At 49.1% G+C, this 16,977-nt stretch overlaps 12 non-coding genes across 12 annotated transcripts; 8 read left to right on the plus strand and 4 right to left on the minus strand.

The window, feature by feature from the left end:
- The first annotated feature begins 581 nt into the window (after nt 1–581).
- Trnap-ugg lies at nt 582–653 on the plus strand. The gene has a single exon. It is a non-coding gene; the product is annotated as a tRNA-Pro (tRNA).
- A 601-nt stretch (nt 654–1,254) lies between these two features.
- Nucleotides 1,255–1,327, minus strand: Trnav-uac. Its single transcript has one exon. It is a non-coding gene; the product is annotated as a tRNA-Val (tRNA).
- Nucleotides 1,328–8,679: 7,352 nt separating this feature from the next.
- Trnap-ugg lies at nt 8,680–8,751 on the plus strand. Its single transcript has one exon. It is a non-coding gene; the product is annotated as a tRNA-Pro (tRNA).
- Nucleotides 8,752–9,352: 601 nt separating this feature from the next.
- On the minus strand, nt 9,353–9,425 carry Trnav-uac. Its single transcript has one exon. It is a non-coding gene; the product is annotated as a tRNA-Val (tRNA).
- A 235-nt stretch (nt 9,426–9,660) lies between these two features.
- Nucleotides 9,661–9,732, plus strand: Trnap-cgg. Its single transcript has one exon. It is a non-coding gene; the product is annotated as a tRNA-Pro (tRNA).
- A 1,639-nt stretch (nt 9,733–11,371) lies between these two features.
- Nucleotides 11,372–11,443, plus strand: Trnap-ugg. The gene has a single exon. It is a non-coding gene; the product is annotated as a tRNA-Pro (tRNA).
- A 601-nt stretch (nt 11,444–12,044) lies between these two features.
- Nucleotides 12,045–12,117, minus strand: Trnav-uac. The gene has a single exon. It is a non-coding gene; the product is annotated as a tRNA-Val (tRNA).
- A 235-nt stretch (nt 12,118–12,352) lies between these two features.
- Trnap-cgg lies at nt 12,353–12,424 on the plus strand. Its single transcript has one exon. It is a non-coding gene; the product is annotated as a tRNA-Pro (tRNA).
- A 1,639-nt stretch (nt 12,425–14,063) lies between these two features.
- Nucleotides 14,064–14,135, plus strand: Trnap-ugg. The gene has a single exon. It is a non-coding gene; the product is annotated as a tRNA-Pro (tRNA).
- A 601-nt stretch (nt 14,136–14,736) lies between these two features.
- Nucleotides 14,737–14,809, minus strand: Trnav-uac. The gene has a single exon. It is a non-coding gene; the product is annotated as a tRNA-Val (tRNA).
- Nucleotides 14,810–15,044: 235 nt separating this feature from the next.
- On the plus strand, nt 15,045–15,116 carry Trnap-cgg. Its single transcript has one exon. It is a non-coding gene; the product is annotated as a tRNA-Pro (tRNA).
- A 1,639-nt stretch (nt 15,117–16,755) lies between these two features.
- Trnap-ugg lies at nt 16,756–16,827 on the plus strand. Its single transcript has one exon. It is a non-coding gene; the product is annotated as a tRNA-Pro (tRNA).
- The last annotated feature ends 150 nt before the right edge of the window (nt 16,828–16,977 follow it).

A 16,977-nucleotide genomic window follows, 5' to 3' on the forward strand; every position in this document is an offset into this window, starting at 1 on the left:
ACATGAGCTACACGCAGCTCCGATTTTTTTTTTGTGTCTGACCTACTTTGAAAGACTTTGTAGTCGATTTACTTACTACTATCGCTGTTGGAAACCAGGTGATAACCGCACAGTATTCTAGAGACGATGAGGTAATGAAAATTTAGAATAAGTAAAACAGTATCAAAAGAAGTTGTGTGGTGGAGCAGCACATGCAATTCACGCTTCCTAGATATTCGTTACTGCATAGAATAATTCTTTTGTCTGCGGCGTCTTCAGTATCCGTCTTCTGGAAATTTTGCTTGCAGTATATTGTGCAATCTTTTCGTTACGAGTTGGTGCCTGGTTTCCCGATGTTCTTTTGTTTAGTGCATTCGCCTTCTCTTAACCCTGAGAAACCACATACCGAAACTGAGGCACTGCCGGCTGTTCATAAGCAGTGCTCGATGCAGTTATTTCGCTTTTTATTCGTTGCCTTTAATATTCTTCTCATCAGTGGTGAGTGCTGCCTGCAGAAAGCGTTTATCTTGCGAATTCACGTGAAAGTTTGTGTTCCCTGTGAGGCGCACTACTTGGGATTAACTTGACTGCTCCAGCCAGGTGGCTCGTTGGTCTAGGGGTATGATTCCTGCTTTGGGTGCAGGAGGTCCCGGGTTCAAATCCCGGACGAGCCCTGCCATTTTGACCGTGCTGAAGAGTAGGTGGAACTCAGCCCCGGTTGCAGCTCCTCAATGAAGAGTAGACGCCTGTTATAGCACGTGGATATAACAAGAATGCGGCACCAGTAAAGTACGTAGGTGGAATTCGGTAGAAAAGCAGACGGTAATTTTGCATGCAACGGAAAACAAGGTTGTCTTTGCGGGATATGTGCACCGTGAGTGGAGATTCAGCTTAATTGTGCGACAGTCTACCCTCATCTTACTAGCGACGGCAACAACCAAGGGGTGGCATGTAAGATTGAGCGTGGCTAAGAGTTTCTCATTATTAGTTAGCATCACACTTTGACAGAGCTGTGACAAGGCGAGTAGGGTGAGCTCAGGAAAGCCAGTAGCAAGCGCACTTGAAGTAGCCCTGAAGAACCGGATTATAAATTTTGCCAGCCATAATGGAGCTAGGGGCGTTCTCAGTTACCAAATACCGGTGCAATAAGAGAGCAACAGTATTTGACCGTAAAATGACGCCCTATCCGTCTAGCATACGACATTGCTTGTCTCTGCATACGCGGACGTGAGGTCATCTCGGAAATGAAATCCGAAATATAGATTAAAATTGTTGTGTTCCCGCCCGGGATCGAACCGGGGACCTTCTGCGTGTAAAGCAGACGTGATAACCGCTACACCACGGAAACGACGGTTTTTTTCATGTACCACCCGGAGACTCGTAATAGCAACAGTTTGTCTTCTGTGTTAGCAAGGGCATCGGCTACGAGCTCCCTCCGATTCGTGAAGTTCCTGTAGTAAAAGACGTCGATGGAAACAATCCAACCGCGACAGACAGGGAGAACGCTGGCTGAGCTGCAGCCCTACATGGTGAGACCATCAAAGGTGGCGTCATTCACATGCAGTGCGTTTTCGGAACGAATAGGCTCGTTGGTCTAGGGGCCAGTTCCGCTTTAGACGCCGTGCAGTGTGGACGTGCCTAGTCTTCCGCTCCGCCGTAGCGTTACGTATAGTGGACTATCGTTTTTGTTACGTGTTGTGTTGCAACTTCTGAGAGTATTTCTCCGTCGTTGTTTCGTACCTTGTGTTACTTTCTGTCCTTATTTCAGTGTTTTTTGTGTAGCGGTTTCGACCGCATATTTTGAAAATGTCGTCCCAGGTTATTCCTCGTCAGGCTACAGTTAGTTTTGCTTTTGACAAGTCAACCCGCCATGTGCAACCTAGTTCTCTTGAGATTCATGATTGGTTGGTAGATACCTTTGGTGTTCATTCGGATCAGGTGCACACTGCTTATTTTGATACCGAACTATATGTTTTCTTTGTTAAGTTTATGGACCCACTTCAGGTTGATAAAATTCTTTCTAAATATGGTCATCAAGTTCTCTTTCGGCATCGGGATGATTCTGTAAGTACCGTGCTGCTTTCCAATGCTTCCATCACGTATACCAATGTTCGTGTTTACAACCTTCCACCGGAGGTGGATAATGTCTATCTTAAGGAGGGTCTACAGAAGTATGGTGATGTAAAGAGCATTCGCCTTGAACGCTGGTCAAGCCAACATCGCCTGCAATGTTACAGTGGTATTCGTTCAGTCGAAATGCACGTTAAGCAGAATATTCCATCTCACCTGCAGATCGGTGGATATCGTGTCCATGTAACATATAGTGGTCAGGTTGGCACCTGTTTTTTGTGCAATGAAAGTGGTCACGTGCGTACCGACTGTCCGCGGAGAGTTTTTGTTTTAAAAAATTCTCTCGAACAGCGTCGCAAGTTAACGGTCGCTGACCTCGTTGCAGGTGGTTCTGCTCTTGGTGTAGCACAGTCCAGTGGTAGTAGCGCCCCGCCACAGGTTTTGCGCACCCCTGATACAGAATTTCCTCCTTTGCGTGCTAAATCTGATGTTGTTCCGTCTGTCCCTCAGGTGGGTGTGCCACTTTTGAATAATAAGAGGCGTCGCCCACACGATGGAAATAGTACGGATGAGGATCTCCCTGAGATGCCCCAGTCCGAGCGACCGGCATCCTCCGAGCCACTGTGTACTGTAGCTGCTCCCTGCCCTCCTGAGGTAGCGGTTCCGGTGGCGGCTGCTGGCGCCCCTCCGGCCTCCGACGCAGCTTCTCTCGAGTCGGGTCGTCGGTCGGGCCTGTTGGCGCCGTCTTCCGAACCGACTTCGATGTCACAACAAGTGGAGCCGCGACAACTTCCTGCTTCGCTGCCCCATACCTCTGCCAGCGGAGCTGCTCCGCTTCCTTCCAACTCTGCGGCCTCGGACCTTCCTGCTCACGTTTCGCCTCCGTGCAATCCATGTTTGCCGGAAGCTAGTGCAGGTGTTGACCATTCCGTTTTGTCGGATGTTTCCCCCGCGACCCCGGATCCCGCATGTGGACCGGCGCGGGTGGTGTCGGATACAGAACTTGACCCTCCTACGTCACCGGCGGCTGAAGTTTCCTTGCCCGTCAGCCGACGCAAGTTACGCGTTCAGCCGAACGTTAATGCTGTTCGTAAAAAACCGAAACGTAAGGGATCCGCGGAACGGGGTAGCAGTCCCCCTCCCTCGGATGCCTCCGTCACCCCTGCTATGGACTGTGACGCTGGTGCGTCGGTGTAGATGATTTGTTTTCTCGCTTTTCTCTCTATGGTTCAAGCATACACCTTTCTTACCTTAAATGTTAACCGTATTGAGTCCGACGTTCGCATTGCCTCTTTGCGGCAGTTTATTTACGACGCCTGTGCGGACGTAGTGTTTTTGCAGGAAGTGTTGTTTTCTGATCTCTCTCTACCTGGATTTCAAACTGTTTTTAATGTCGCGCCGGAATATTCAACAGGAACTGCTCTTTTCTTTCGAGAGGGCATTCCTATTACTGACATTGAATTCCTTGACTCTGGCCGTGGGATTGGTTGTCGTCTTTTTGATCTCCGCCTCGTTGTTTTGTATGCCCCCTCTGGTTCGGGTCACACTGTGGCTCGATCGCGCTTTTATAAAGAAGAGCTTATTTATCTTTTGCGCCAGAGTCCTCGGAGTCTCCTGCTCGGAGGCGATTTTAATTGTGTTTTACGCCCTGCAGACCAGGCCCCCAATTTTAATTATTGCCGTGATTTACATGACTTAGTTCGTACGATGCATCTGCGTGATGTTTGGGAACACAAATATCCAACCCTGGTGAAATATACGTTTTTTACCGCGTCCTCATGCAGTAGACTCGACAGATTCTATTTATCTGATTTTTTATGTGATAAAATTCTTTCTGTCGATGTTATTCCTACTAGTTTTTCTGACCATTGTGCTTTTACTGCAACTGTAAATCTTAGTCGCCAACCTGCAAAACTTTATCGTTCCCAGTGGATGTTAAATGTTTCCCACCTTGCCGACAGTGCTATGGATGATGTTATAAGTGGCGTGTGGGAGCGATGTCTTCGCTCTGTCCCGCGATACCCCTCCTTGCTGGTTTGGTGGACTGCGTTTGCCAAGCCCAAGATTCGTCAGACTTTGATTTTCTACTGTGCTGCTAGGACGCGTGATTTTAAGAACACGTATGAATATTACTACTCTGTCCTGCGTGAACTATATGACGCGGCGGGTACCTCTCCACTGCGGATCCATGATGTTCGTCGTATTAAAGCCAAGCTCTTGAGCCTTAAACGACGACAGATGGATGGTCTGCGAGTTAAGTCGAAACCTCACTCTCTTGTTGAAGGTGAACTGACATCCTTGTACCACCTGCTACGGCATCAGACTCGTCGTCGTCGCTCCTTCATCTCTTCTCTTACGGTGGATGATGGGCGACAGCTTAGTGCACAGGAGGAAATGGTTCGTGCTCTTCATCAGTATTACACTAGTCTCTATTCTGCCGATGATTCTGGTGAGTCTCTTTCGGATGATGTCTTTGGGGATCTAACTGCGACGATCGCGCCTGACGCGAACGGCGAATTTCTCCGGGAGTTCCAGGTAGATGATGTTTTCGATTTTATTGCTCGCTCTCCGTCCAGTAAATCGCCGGGTCCAGACGGCCTGCCTAAAGAATTTTATCTCCGTTTTTGGCCTCTTTTGGGTGGCATTTTTACGCAGATTTTAAATGAGATTGTCAGAGGGATGGATGTGCCTGCCGATTTTAAAGTAGGGAAAATTGTTTTAATTCCGAAGTCCTCTGGTCGTTTATCTGCTGCCAATCTTCGTCCGCTCACATTGCTGAATTTTGACTATAAGACAGCTGCTAGAGCGCTCAATAGCCGGCTGTCTTCTCTGCTTCGGGGTGTGATTGGTGCACATCAATGTTGTTTTCATGATAGATCTATTCTGACACCAGTAGCCGAATATCGGGATGTTGTCTCGGTTGCGGCGGTTACAAACGTACATTGTGCCTTTGCCTTCCTTGATTTTTATAAGGCTTTTGATCACGTCAGTCATGTGTTTTTAGATCGTGTTTTAGGTACAATAGGTTTTAACGCTTCATCACGTGGTGTTCTTGGCATTTTGTACAGGGGAATAACAGCTCGGGTGTCAGTCAATGGGCAGCTGACGCCGCCCATTGCTATCCGCCGCGGAGTGCCTCAGGGTAGTCCGCTCTCTATGTCTTTATTCGTTTTGTCCCTGGAACCGCTGCTTCGGACTATTGCTCTCAAGCTTCAGGGTATGTCCCTCTCTGGTGGGAAGCTCTCGGTTAAGGCATATGCGGATGATGTCGTTGTTCTCCTCCGTCAACGAGATGATATCCCGTTGTTGAAAGGGGCAGTTGATGCATACTGTCGTGTCTCTGGAGCGCGTCTCAATCAGGGTAAATGTAAGTTCCTTGATATTCGAGGATTTCGCGATGCTGACGTCCCTTGGGCCACTTTTGTCGATCGCCATACGTCCTTGGGGATTATCATTGATCGGTGTCCTCTAAAAATGGCGGCTCTCAATTGGAAATCTGTCACCGAGAAGATACAGGGGGCTCTGATGGTCCATGAGCAGCGCTCTGCTACCATTTTGCAAAAAGTCAGAATTTTAGACACCTACGTCCTATGTAAAGCTTATTATGTTGCTCAGCTGTTCCCACTTCCCATGATGGTGGCGAAAAGGTTGCGCCAATTGTCTAGCAGGTTTATATGGAAGGGCCATCTATTCAAGTTACGTTACGAGGTAATGACGAAACCGCGTCTCTCCGGAGGCTTGGGCCTCTCTGACATTACTCGCAAGGCGTCTGCTTTGTACGTCCGCCGAACGACTCTAATTGTTACGCAAGAAGTGACTTCAATTACATCCAGGCTTTTTACTGTTGTGCGTCCGGCGAGCCTTGCTCCACCTGTCGATGTCGGACGCCTAAATTTTAAGTTGAAACACATTCGGGAATTTTACATTGCGGTGAGTTACCTCGGTGACGTCTTCTTGCGGCGACCGGTGCCAACGACCAAGAGCTTGACTGCCCGCTGGGAGGGGCTGGCCAGTCCCAATCCAATAGAACTGGCGTCTCCATCCGTGTCCTGGAGGAACGTCTGGAAGAACGTTAGTCTGCCGATCCACTCTATGGCCGTGGCGTCCACGTGGTATAGGGTAATAAATAATTTGGTTCCCACCAATGTACGACTGCACCGTATTGGTCTTTCTGACACGGACACCTGTACTCGGTGTGGTCTCCTGGATACCCTTGAACATCGATTCACCTGCTGTGGGCACCTTGCTAATTGGCGTTGGCTCAGGAAACAACTTGCTTTTGTCACTAGGTCTGCTGAAGCCGCTTACACTATTGACATCATCGTCCGGCCCGATTCTTCCTTTTTTCCGCGGACGAAGCTCCATACCGTCATGTGGTTGATTGGCCATTTCGTACATTTTGTCAACAGTTGTCATGAAGAGGATGGACACCTAGCGTTTCGGCAGTACATGCTTACTGCTTACTGGCAGCGCTTGCGATTGCCAGGCCTCCGAGATGATTTTGCCAATATGCTTAGCCTGACATTTGAAAGAGAGGGTGTTGGCTAAGGTCACCTGTGTGAGCCATTTTCTTTTATACTGTTTCTGAATTTGCCGCCTTTATGTATGTTTCTTCTCTACACCAGGACTGAAGTTTTCGTGTTTTAACCTTTATTTCAGTAAGCAGTCTACATTATATAGTCATGTTTTAGGATTTTAATTTCAGTACTGTACTTCTTTTGAAGTGGGAAAAAAAAAGAAAAAAAAAAAAAAAAAAAAAAAAAAGGTGTATGATTCCTGCTTTGGGTGCAGGAGGTCCCGGGTTCATATCCCGGACGAGCCCTGCCATTTTGACCGTGCTGAAGAGTAGGTGGAACTCAGTCCCGGTTGCAACTCCTCAATGAAGAGTAGACGCCTGTTATAGCACGTGGATATAAAAAAAAAAAAAAAAAAAGGGGTATGATTCCTGCTTCGGGTGCAGGAGGTCCCGGGTTCAAATCCCGGACGAGCCCTTGCGTTTTGTACAACGGTGCGGTAACAAATCGCATGGCGGCGGCTGTTTCGCGCATTTCCAGGCCTCCAAGTCAGCGCTAAAATCCGACAACCAGTTATGAAACCGTTTCATGTTTCATTTGAGCCATGTGCACCCTGCTGATGGAACGTTTGAAGTTGATTTAAATGGTCACAGTAGAGATCGTAGCAAGTGTCTTGCTGAGTGCGACGAAAACGGGTTTCCGCCCGCAATCGAGCCGGGGACCTTCTGCGTGTTAGGCACGGCGCCTGGGCTCGGCGGCAGCTGCTGCTCTTTCCTTCCTTACGAGATACCGTCGATTCGCGCAGTCGTTATTGCAAAAGATGTCACCAAAGGCAATCGCTTCGTTAGCGGCACGGTGCCTGGGCTCGGCGGCAGCTCTACATGGAGGCACCAGCAGCCCAGCCAGGCCGCCGCCGGCACCGGTGCGCCACAGCCCAAGGAGTCGGCGGCCGCCCTGCAATGCCCCTGTCGTTGCATATTCCACCCGCCTCATATCCTCCCCATGTCTGACTCACTACCCCAAATGACACTGCAGTGGACGTGCTTATTACTATCGCTTTTGGAAGAACCAAGGCGCAGTATTCTAGTGTCGAACCGGTACTGCAAATTGGGATTAAGCAAAAATTTATTGTGTGGTCGAGCGACAGCTTCGGCTCGCTCTTCCTACATGATCGCTTCTTGTGCGGAATAATTCCTAGCTCGCCGATGGCTTCAGAGTTGGTCTTCTCGAAGTTTTGCTTTCGCACTGCATTCCGCAATCTTTTCGTTATGAGTTGTGTGCTTCGGTTTCCCGACTTTCTTGTGTTTAGTGCGTTTGGCTTCTCTTAACCCTTAGCCACCGCTTGCCGAAATTTCCACACTATCATCTGTCGATCTGCAGAGCTCGATGAAGGCATCGCGGCCGTTCCTGAGCTCGTGGAACGGTCGAATCTGTAGTTGTTTCCAGATCTCTCCCACACAACGGCCTCCCAGAAGCTTGGATTACAGAAGTACGCCACTACTCCCAGCCGGAGATTCACGATTGAAAGCAGAATGACATGAGCTACACGCAGCTCCGATTTTTTTTTTGTGTCTGACCTACTTTGAAAGACTTTGTAGTCGATTTACTTACTACTATCGCTGTTGGAAACCAGGTGATAACCGCACAGTATTCTATAGACGATGAGGTAATGAAAATTTAGAATAAGTAAAACAGTATCAAAAGAAGTTGTGTGGTGGAGCAGCACATGCAATTCACGCTTCCTAGATATTCGTTACTGCATAGAATAATTCTTTTGTCTGCGGCGTCTTCAGTATCCGTCTTCTGGAAATTTTGCTTGCAGTATATTGTGCAATCTTTTCGTTACGAGTTGGTGCCTGGTTTCCCGATGTTCTTTTGTTTAGTGCATTCGCCTTCTCTTAACCCTGAGAAACCACATACCGAAACTGAGGCACTGCCGGCTGTTCATAAGCAGTGCTCGATGCAGTTATTTCGCTTTTTATTCGTTGCCTTTAATATTCTTCTCATCAGTGGTGAGTGCTGCCTGCAGAAAGCGTTTATCTTGCGAATTCACGTGAAAGTTTGTGTTCCCTGTGAGGCGCACTACTTGGGATTAACTTGACTGCTCCAGCCAGGTGGCTCGTTGGTCTAGGGGTATGATTCCTGCTTTGGGTGCAGGAGGTCCCGGGTTCAAATCCCGGACGAGCCCTGCCATTTTGACCGTGCTGAAGAGTAGGTGGAACTCAGCCCCGGTTGCAGCTCCTCAATGAAGAGTAGACGCCTGTTATAGCACGTGGATATAACAAGAATGCGGCACCAGTAAAGTACGTAGGTGGAATTCGGTAGAAAAGCAGACGGTAATTTTGCATGCAACGGAAAACAAGGTTGTCTTTGCGGGATATGTGCACCGTGAGTGGAGATTCAGCTTAATTGTGCGACAGTCTACCCTCATCTTACTAGCGACGGCAACAACCAAGGGGTGGCATGTAAGATTGAGCGTGGCTAAGAGTTTCTCATTATTAGTTAGCATCACACTTTGACAGAGCTGTGACAAGGCGAGTAGGGTGAGCTCAGGAAAGCCAGTAGCAAGCGCACTTGAAGTAGCCCTGAAGAACCGGATTATAAATTTTGCCAGCCATAATGGAGCTAGGGGCGTTCTCAGTTACCAAATACCGGTGCAATAAGAGAGCAACAGTATTTGACCGTAAAATGACGCCCTATCCGTCTAGCATACGACATTGCTTGTCTCTGCATACGCGGACGTGAGGTCATCTCGGAAATGAAATCCGAAATATAGATTAAAATTGTTGTGTTCCCGCCCGGGATCGAACCGGGGACCTTCTGCGTGTAAAGCAGACGTGATAACCGCTACACCACGGAAACGACGGTTCTTTTCATGTACCACCCGGAGACTCGTAATAGCAACAGTTTGTCTTCTGTGTTAGCAAGGGCATCGGCTACGAGCTCCCTCCGATTCGTGAAGTTCCTGTAGTAAAAGACGTCGATGGAAACAATCCAACCGCGACAGACAGGGAGAACGCTGGCTGAGCTGCAGCCCTACATGGTGAGACCATCAAAGGTGGCGTCATTCACATGCAGTGCGTTTTCGGAACGAATAGGCTCGTTGGTCTAGGGGTATGATTCCTGCTTCGGGTGCAGGAGGTCCCGGGTTCAAATCCCGGACGAGCCCTTGCGTTTTGTACAACGGTGCGGTAACAAATCGCATGGCGGCGGCTGTTTCGCGCATTTCCAGGCCTCCAAGTCAGCGCTAAAATCCGACAACCAGTTCTGAAACCGTTTCATGTTTCATTTGAGCCATGTGCACCCTGCTGATGGAACGTTTGAAGTTGATTTAAATGGTCACAGTAGAGATCGTAGCAAGTGTCTTGCTGAGTGCGACGAAAACGGGTTTCCGCCCGCAATCGAGCCGGGGACCTTCTGCGTGTTAGGCACGGCGCCTGGGCTCGGCGGCAGCTGCTGCTCTTTCCTTCCTTACGAGATACCGTCGATTCGCGCAGTCGTTATTGCAAAAGATGTCACCAAAGGCAATCGCTTCGTTAGCGGCACGGTGCCTGGGCTCGGCGGCAGCTCTACATGGAGGCACCAGCAGCCCAGCCAGGCCGCCGCCGGCACCGGTGCGCCACAGCCCAAGGAGTCGGCGGCCGCCCTGCAATGCCCCTGTCGTTGCATATTCCACCCGCCTCATATCCTCCCCATGTCTGACTCACTACCCCAAATGACACTGCAGTGGACGTGCTTATTACTATCGCTTTTGGAAGAACCAAGGCGCAGTATTCTAGTGTCGAACCGGTACTGCAAATTGGGATTAAGCAAAAATTTATTGTGTGGTCGAGCGACAGCTTCGGCTCGCTCTTCCTACATGATCGCTTCTTGTGCGGAATAATTCCTAGCTCGCCGATGGCTTCAGAGTTGGTCTTCTCGAAGTTTTGCTTTCGCACTGCATTCCGCAATCTTTTCGTTATGAGTTGTGTGCTTCGGTTTCCCGACTTTCTTGTGTTTAGTGCGTTTGGCTTCTCTTAACCCTTAGCCACCGCTTGCCGAAATTTCCACACTATCATCTGTCGATCTGCAGAGCTCGATGAAGGCATCGCGGCCGTTCCTGAGCTCGTGGAACGGTCGAATCTGTAGTTGTTTCCAGATCTCTCCCACACAACGGCCTCCCAGAAGCTTGGATTACAGAAGTACGCCACTACTCCCAGCCGGAGATTCACGATTGAAAGCAGAATGACATGAGCTACACGCAGCTCCGATTTTTTTTTTGTGTCTGACCTACTTTGAAAGACTTTGTAGTCGATTTACTTACTACTATCGCTGTTGGAAACCAGGTGATAACCGCACAGTATTCTATAGACGATGAGGTAATGAAAATTTAGAATAAGTAAAACAGTATCAAAAGAAGTTGTGTGGTGGAGCAGCACATGCAATTCACGCTTCCTAGATATTCGTTACTGCATAGAATAATTCTTTTGTCTGCGGCGTCTTCAGTATCCGTCTTCTGGAAATTTTGCTTGCAGTATATTGTGCAATCTTTTCGTTACGAGTTGGTGCCTGGTTTCCCGATGTTCTTTTGTTTAGTGCATTCGCCTTCTCTTAACCCTGAGAAACCACATACCGAAACTGAGGCACTGCCGGCTGTTCATAAGCAGTGCTCGATGCAGTTATTTCGCTTTTTATTCGTTGCCTTTAATATTCTTCTCATCAGTGGTGAGTGCTGCCTGCAGAAAGCGTTTATCTTGCGAATTCACGTGAAAGTTTGTGTTCCCTGTGAGGCGCACTACTTGGGATTAACTTGACTGCTCCAGCCAGGTGGCTCGTTGGTCTAGGGGTATGATTCCTGCTTTGGGTGCAGGAGGTCCCGGGTTCAAATCCCGGACGAGCCCTGCCATTTTGACCGTGCTGAAGAGTAGGTGGAACTCAGCCCCGGTTGCAGCTCCTCAATGAAGAGTAGACGCCTGTTATAGCACGTGGATATAACAAGAATGCGGCACCAGTAAAGTACGTAGGTGGAATTCGGTAGAAAAGCAGACGGTAATTTTGCATGCAACGGAAAACAAGGTTGTCTTTGCGGGATATGTGCACCGTGAGTGGAGATTCAGCTTAATTGTGCGACAGTCTACCCTCATCTTACTAGCGACGGCAACAACCAAGGGGTGGCATGTAAGATTGAGCGTGGCTAAGAGTTTCTCATTATTAGTTAGCATCACACTTTGACAGAGCTGTGACAAGGCGAGTAGGGTGAGCTCAGGAAAGCCAGTAGCAAGCGCACTTGAAGTAGCCCTGAAGAACCGGATTATAAATTTTGCCAGCCATAATGGAGCTAGGGGCGTTCTCAGTTACCAAATACCGGTGCAATAAGAGAGCAACAGTATTTGACCGTAAAATGACGCCCTATCCGTCTAGCATACGACATTGCTTGTCTCTGCATACGCGGACGTGAGGTCATCTCGGAAATGAAATCCGAAATATAGATTAAAATTGTTGTGTTCCCGCCCGGGATCGAACCGGGGACCTTCTGCGTGTAAAGCAGACGTGATAACCGCTACACCACGGAAACGACGGTTCTTTTCATGTACCACCCGGAGACTCGTAATAGCAACAGTTTGTCTTCTGTGTTAGCAAGGGCATCGGCTACGAGCTCCCTCCGATTCGTGAAGTTCCTGTAGTAAAAGACGTCGATGGAAACAATCCAACCGCGACAGACAGGGAGAACGCTGGCTGAGCTGCAGCCCTACATGGTGAGACCATCAAAGGTGGCGTCATTCACATGCAGTGCGTTTTCGGAACGAATAGGCTCGTTGGTCTAGGGGTATGATTCCTGCTTCGGGTGCAGGAGGTCCCGGGTTCAAATCCCGGACGAGCCCTTGCGTTTTGTACAACGGTGCGGTAACAAATCGCATGGCGGCGGCTGTTTCGCGCATTTCCAGGCCTCCAAGTCAGCGCTAAAATCCGACAACCAGTTCTGAAACCGTTTCATGTTTCATTTGAGCCATGTGCACCCTGCTGATGGAACGTTTGAAGTTGATTTAAATGGTCACAGTAGAGATCGTAGCAAGTGTCTTGCTGAGTGCGACGAAAACGGGTTTCCGCCCGCAATCGAGCCGGGGACCTTCTGCGTGTTAGGCACGGCGCCTGGGCTCGGCGGCAGCTGCTGCTCTTTCCTTCCTTACGAGATACCGTCGATTCGCGCAGTCGTTATTGCAAAAGATGTCACCAAAGGCAATCGCTTCGTTAGCGGCACGGTGCCTGGGCTCGGCGGCAGCTCTACATGGAGGCACCAGCAGCCCAGCCAGGCCGCCGCCGGCACCGGTGCGCCACAGCCCAAGGAGTCGGCGGCCGCCCTGCAATGCCCCTGTCGTTGCATATTCCACCCGCCTCATATCCTCCCCATGTCTGACTCACTACCCCAAATGACACTGCAGTGGACGTGCTTATTACTATCGCTTTTGGAAGAACCAAGGCGCAGTATTCTAGTGTCGAACCGGTACTGCAAATTGGGATTAAGCAAAAATTTATTGTGTGGTCGAGCGACAGCTTCGGCTCGCTCTTCCTACATGATCGCTTCTTGTGCGGAATAATTCCTAGCTCGCCGATGGCTTCAGAGTTGGTCTTCTCGAAGTTTTGCTTTCGCACTGCATTCCGCAATCTTTTCGTTATGAGTTGTGTGCTTCGGTTTCCCGACTTTCTTGTGTTTAGTGCGTTTGGCTTCTCTTAACCCTTAGCCACCGCTTGCCGAAATTTCCACACTATCATCTGTCGATCTGCAGAGCTCGATGTAGGCATCGCGGCCGTTCCTGAGCTCGTGGAACGGTCGAATCTGTAGTTGTTTCCAGATCTCTCCCACACAACGGCCTCCCAGAAGCTTGGATTACAGAAGTACGCCACTACTCCCAGCCGGAGATTCACGATTGAAAGCAGAATGACATGAGCTACACGCAGCTCCGATTTTTTTTTTGTGTCTGACCTACTTTGAAAGACTTTGTAGTCGATTTACTTACTACTATCGCTGTTGGAAACCAGGTGATAACCGCACAGTATTCTATAGACGATGAGGTAATGAAAATTTAGAATAAGTAAAACAGTATCAAAAGAAGTTGTGTGGTGGAGCAGCACATGCAATTCACGCTTCCTAGATATTCGTTACTGCATAGAATAATTCTTTTGTCTGCGGCGTCTTCAGTATCCGTCTTCTGGAAATTTTGCTTGCAGTATATTGTGCAATCTTTTCGTTACGAGTTGGTGCCTGGTTTCCCGATGTTCTTTTGTTTAGTGCATTCGCCTTCTCTTAACCCTGAGAAACCACATACCGAAACTGAGGCACTGCCGGCTGTTCATAAGCAGTGCTCGATGCAGTTATTTCGCTTTTTATTCGTTGCCTTTAATATTCTTCTCATCAGTGGTGAGTGCTGCCTGCAGAAAGCGTTTATCTTGCGAATTCACGTGAAAGTTTGTGTTCCCTGTGAGGCGCACTACTTGGGATTAACTTGACTGGTCCAGCCAGGTGGCTCGTTGGTCTAGGGGTATGATTCCTGCTTTGGGTGCAGGAGGTCCCGGGTTCAAATCCCGGACGAGCCCTGCCATTTTGACCGTGCTGAAGAGTAGGTGGAACTCAGCCCCGGTTGCAGCTCCTCAATGAAGAGTAGACGCCTGTTATAGCACGTGGATATAACAAGAATGCGGCACCAGTAAAGTACGTAGGTGGAATTCGGTAGAAAAGCAGACGGTAATTTTGCATGCAACGGAAAACAAGGTTGTCTTTGCGGGATATGTGCACCGTGAGTGGAGATTCAGCTTAATTGTGCGACAGTCTACCCTCATCTTACTAGCGACGGCAACAACCAAGGGGTGGCATGTAAGATTGAGCGTGGCTAAGAGTTTCTCATTATTAGTTAGCATCACACTTTGACAGAGCTGTGACAAGGCGAGTAGGGTGAGCTCAGGAAAGCCAGTAGCAAGCGCACTTGAAGTAGCCCTGAAGAACCGGATTATAAATTTTGCCAGCCATAATGGAGCTAGGGGCGTTCTCAGTTACCAAATACCGGTGCAATAAGAGAGCAACAGTATTTGACCGTAAAATGACGCCCTATCCGTCTAGCATACGACATTGCTTGTCTCTGCATACGCGGACGTGAGGTCATCTCGGAAATGAAATCCGAAATATAGATTAAAATTGTTGTGTTCCCGCCCGGGATCGAACCGGGGACCTTCTGCGTGTAAAGCAGACGTGATAACCGCTACACCACGGAAACGACGGTTCTTTTCATGTACCACCCGCAGACTCGTAATAGCAACAGTTTGTCTTCTGTGTTAGCAAGGGCATCGGCTACGAGCTCCCTCCGATTCGTGAAGTTCCTGTAGTAAAAGACGTCGATGGAAACAATCCAACCGCGACAGACAGGGAGAACGCTGGCTGAGCTGCAGCCCTACATGGTGAGACCATCAAAGGTGGCGTCATTCACATGCAGTGCGTTTTCGGAACGAATAGGCTCGTTGGTCTAGGGGTATGATTCCTGCTTCGGGTGCAGGAGGTCCCGGGTTCAAATCCCGGACGAGCCCTTGCGTTTTGTACAACGGTGCGGTAACAAATCGCATGGCGGCGGCTGTTTCGCGCATTTCCAGGCCTCCAAGTCAGCGCTAAAATCCGACAACCAGTTCTGAAACCGTTTCATGTTTCATTTGAGCCATGTGCACCCTGCTGATGGAACGTTTGAAGTTGATTTAAATGGTCACAGTAGAGATCGTAGCAAGTGTCTTGCTGAGTGCGACGAAAACGGGTTTCCGCCCGCAATCGAGCCGGGGACCTTCTGCGTGTTAGGCACGGCGCCTGGGCTCGGCGGCAGCTGCTGCTCTTTCCTTCCTTACGAGATACCGTCGATTCGCGCAGTCGTTATTGCAAAAGATGTCACCAAAGGCAATCGCTTCGTTAGCGGCACGGTGCCTGGGCTCGGCGGCAGCTCTACATGGAGGCACCAGCAGCCCAGCCAGGCCGCCGCCGGCACCGGTGCGCCACAGCCCAAGGAGTCGGCGGCCGCCCTGCAATGCCCCTGTCGTTGCATATTCCACCCGCCTCATATCCTCCCCATGTCTGACTCACTACCCCAAATGACACTGCAGTGGACGTGCTTATTACTATCGCTTTTGGAAGAACCAAGGCGCAGTATTCTAGTGTCGAACCGGTACTGCAAATTGGGATTAAGCAAAAATTTATTGTGTGGTCGAGCGACAGCTTCGGCTCGCTCTTCCTACATGATCGCTTCTTGTGCGGAATAATTCCTAGCTCGCCGATGGCTTCAGAGTTGGTCTTCTCGAAGTTTTGCTTTCGCACTGCATTCCGCAATCTTTTCGTTATGAGTTGTGTGCTTCGGTTTCCCGACTTTCTTGTGTTTAGTGCGTTTGGCTTCTCTTAACCCTTAGCCACCGCTTGCCGAAATTTCCACACTATCATCTGTCGATCTGCAGAGCTCGATGAAGGCATCGCGGCCGTTCCTGAGCTCGTGGAACGGTCGAATCTGTAGTTGTTTCCAGATCTCTCCCACACAACGGCCTCCCAGAAGCTTGGATTACAGAAGTACGCCACTACTCCCAGCCGGAGATTCACGATTGAAAGCAGAATGACATGAGCTACACGCAGCTCCGATTTTTTTTTTGTGTCTGACCTACTTTGAAAGACTTTGTAGTCGATTTACTTACTACTATCGCTGTTGGAAACCAGGTGATAACCGCACAGTATTCTATAGACGATGAGGTAATGAAAATTTAGAATAAGTAAAACAGTATCAAAAGAAGTTGTGTGGTGGAGCAGCACATGCAATTCACGCTTCCTAGATATTCGTTACTGCATAGAATAATTCTTTTGTCTGCGGCGTCTTCAGTATCCGTCTTCTGGAAATTTTGCTTGCAGTATATTGTGCAATCTTTTCGTTACGAGTTGGTGCCTGGTTTCCCGATGTTCTTTTGTTTAGTGCATTCGCCTTCTCTTAACCCTGAGAAACCACATACCGAAACTGAGGCACTGCCGGCTGTTCATAAGCAGTGCTCGATGCAGTTATTTCGCTTTTTATTCGTTGCCTTTAATATTCTTCTCATCAGTGGTGAGTGCTGCCTGCAGAAAGCGTTTATCTTGCGAATTCACGTGAAAGTTTGTGTTCCCTGTGAGGCGCACTACTTGGGATTAACTTGACTGCTCCAGCCAGGTGGCTCGTTGGTCTAGGGGTATGATTCCTGCTTTGGGTGCAGGAGGTCCCGGGTTCAAATCCCGGACGAGCCCTGCCATTTTGACCGTGCTGAAGAGTAGGTGGAACTCAGCCCCGGTTGCAGCTCCTCAATGAAGAGTAGACGCCTGTTATAGCACGTGGATATAACAAGAATGCGGCACCAGTAAAGTACGTAGGTGGAATTCGGTAGAAAAGCAGACGGT

This window comes from Schistocerca piceifrons, unplaced genomic scaffold, assembly GCF_021461385.2.
Source record: "Schistocerca piceifrons isolate TAMUIC-IGC-003096 unplaced genomic scaffold, iqSchPice1.1 HiC_scaffold_527, whole genome shotgun sequence".
Lineage (NCBI taxonomy): Eukaryota > Metazoa > Arthropoda > Insecta > Orthoptera > Acrididae > Schistocerca > Schistocerca piceifrons.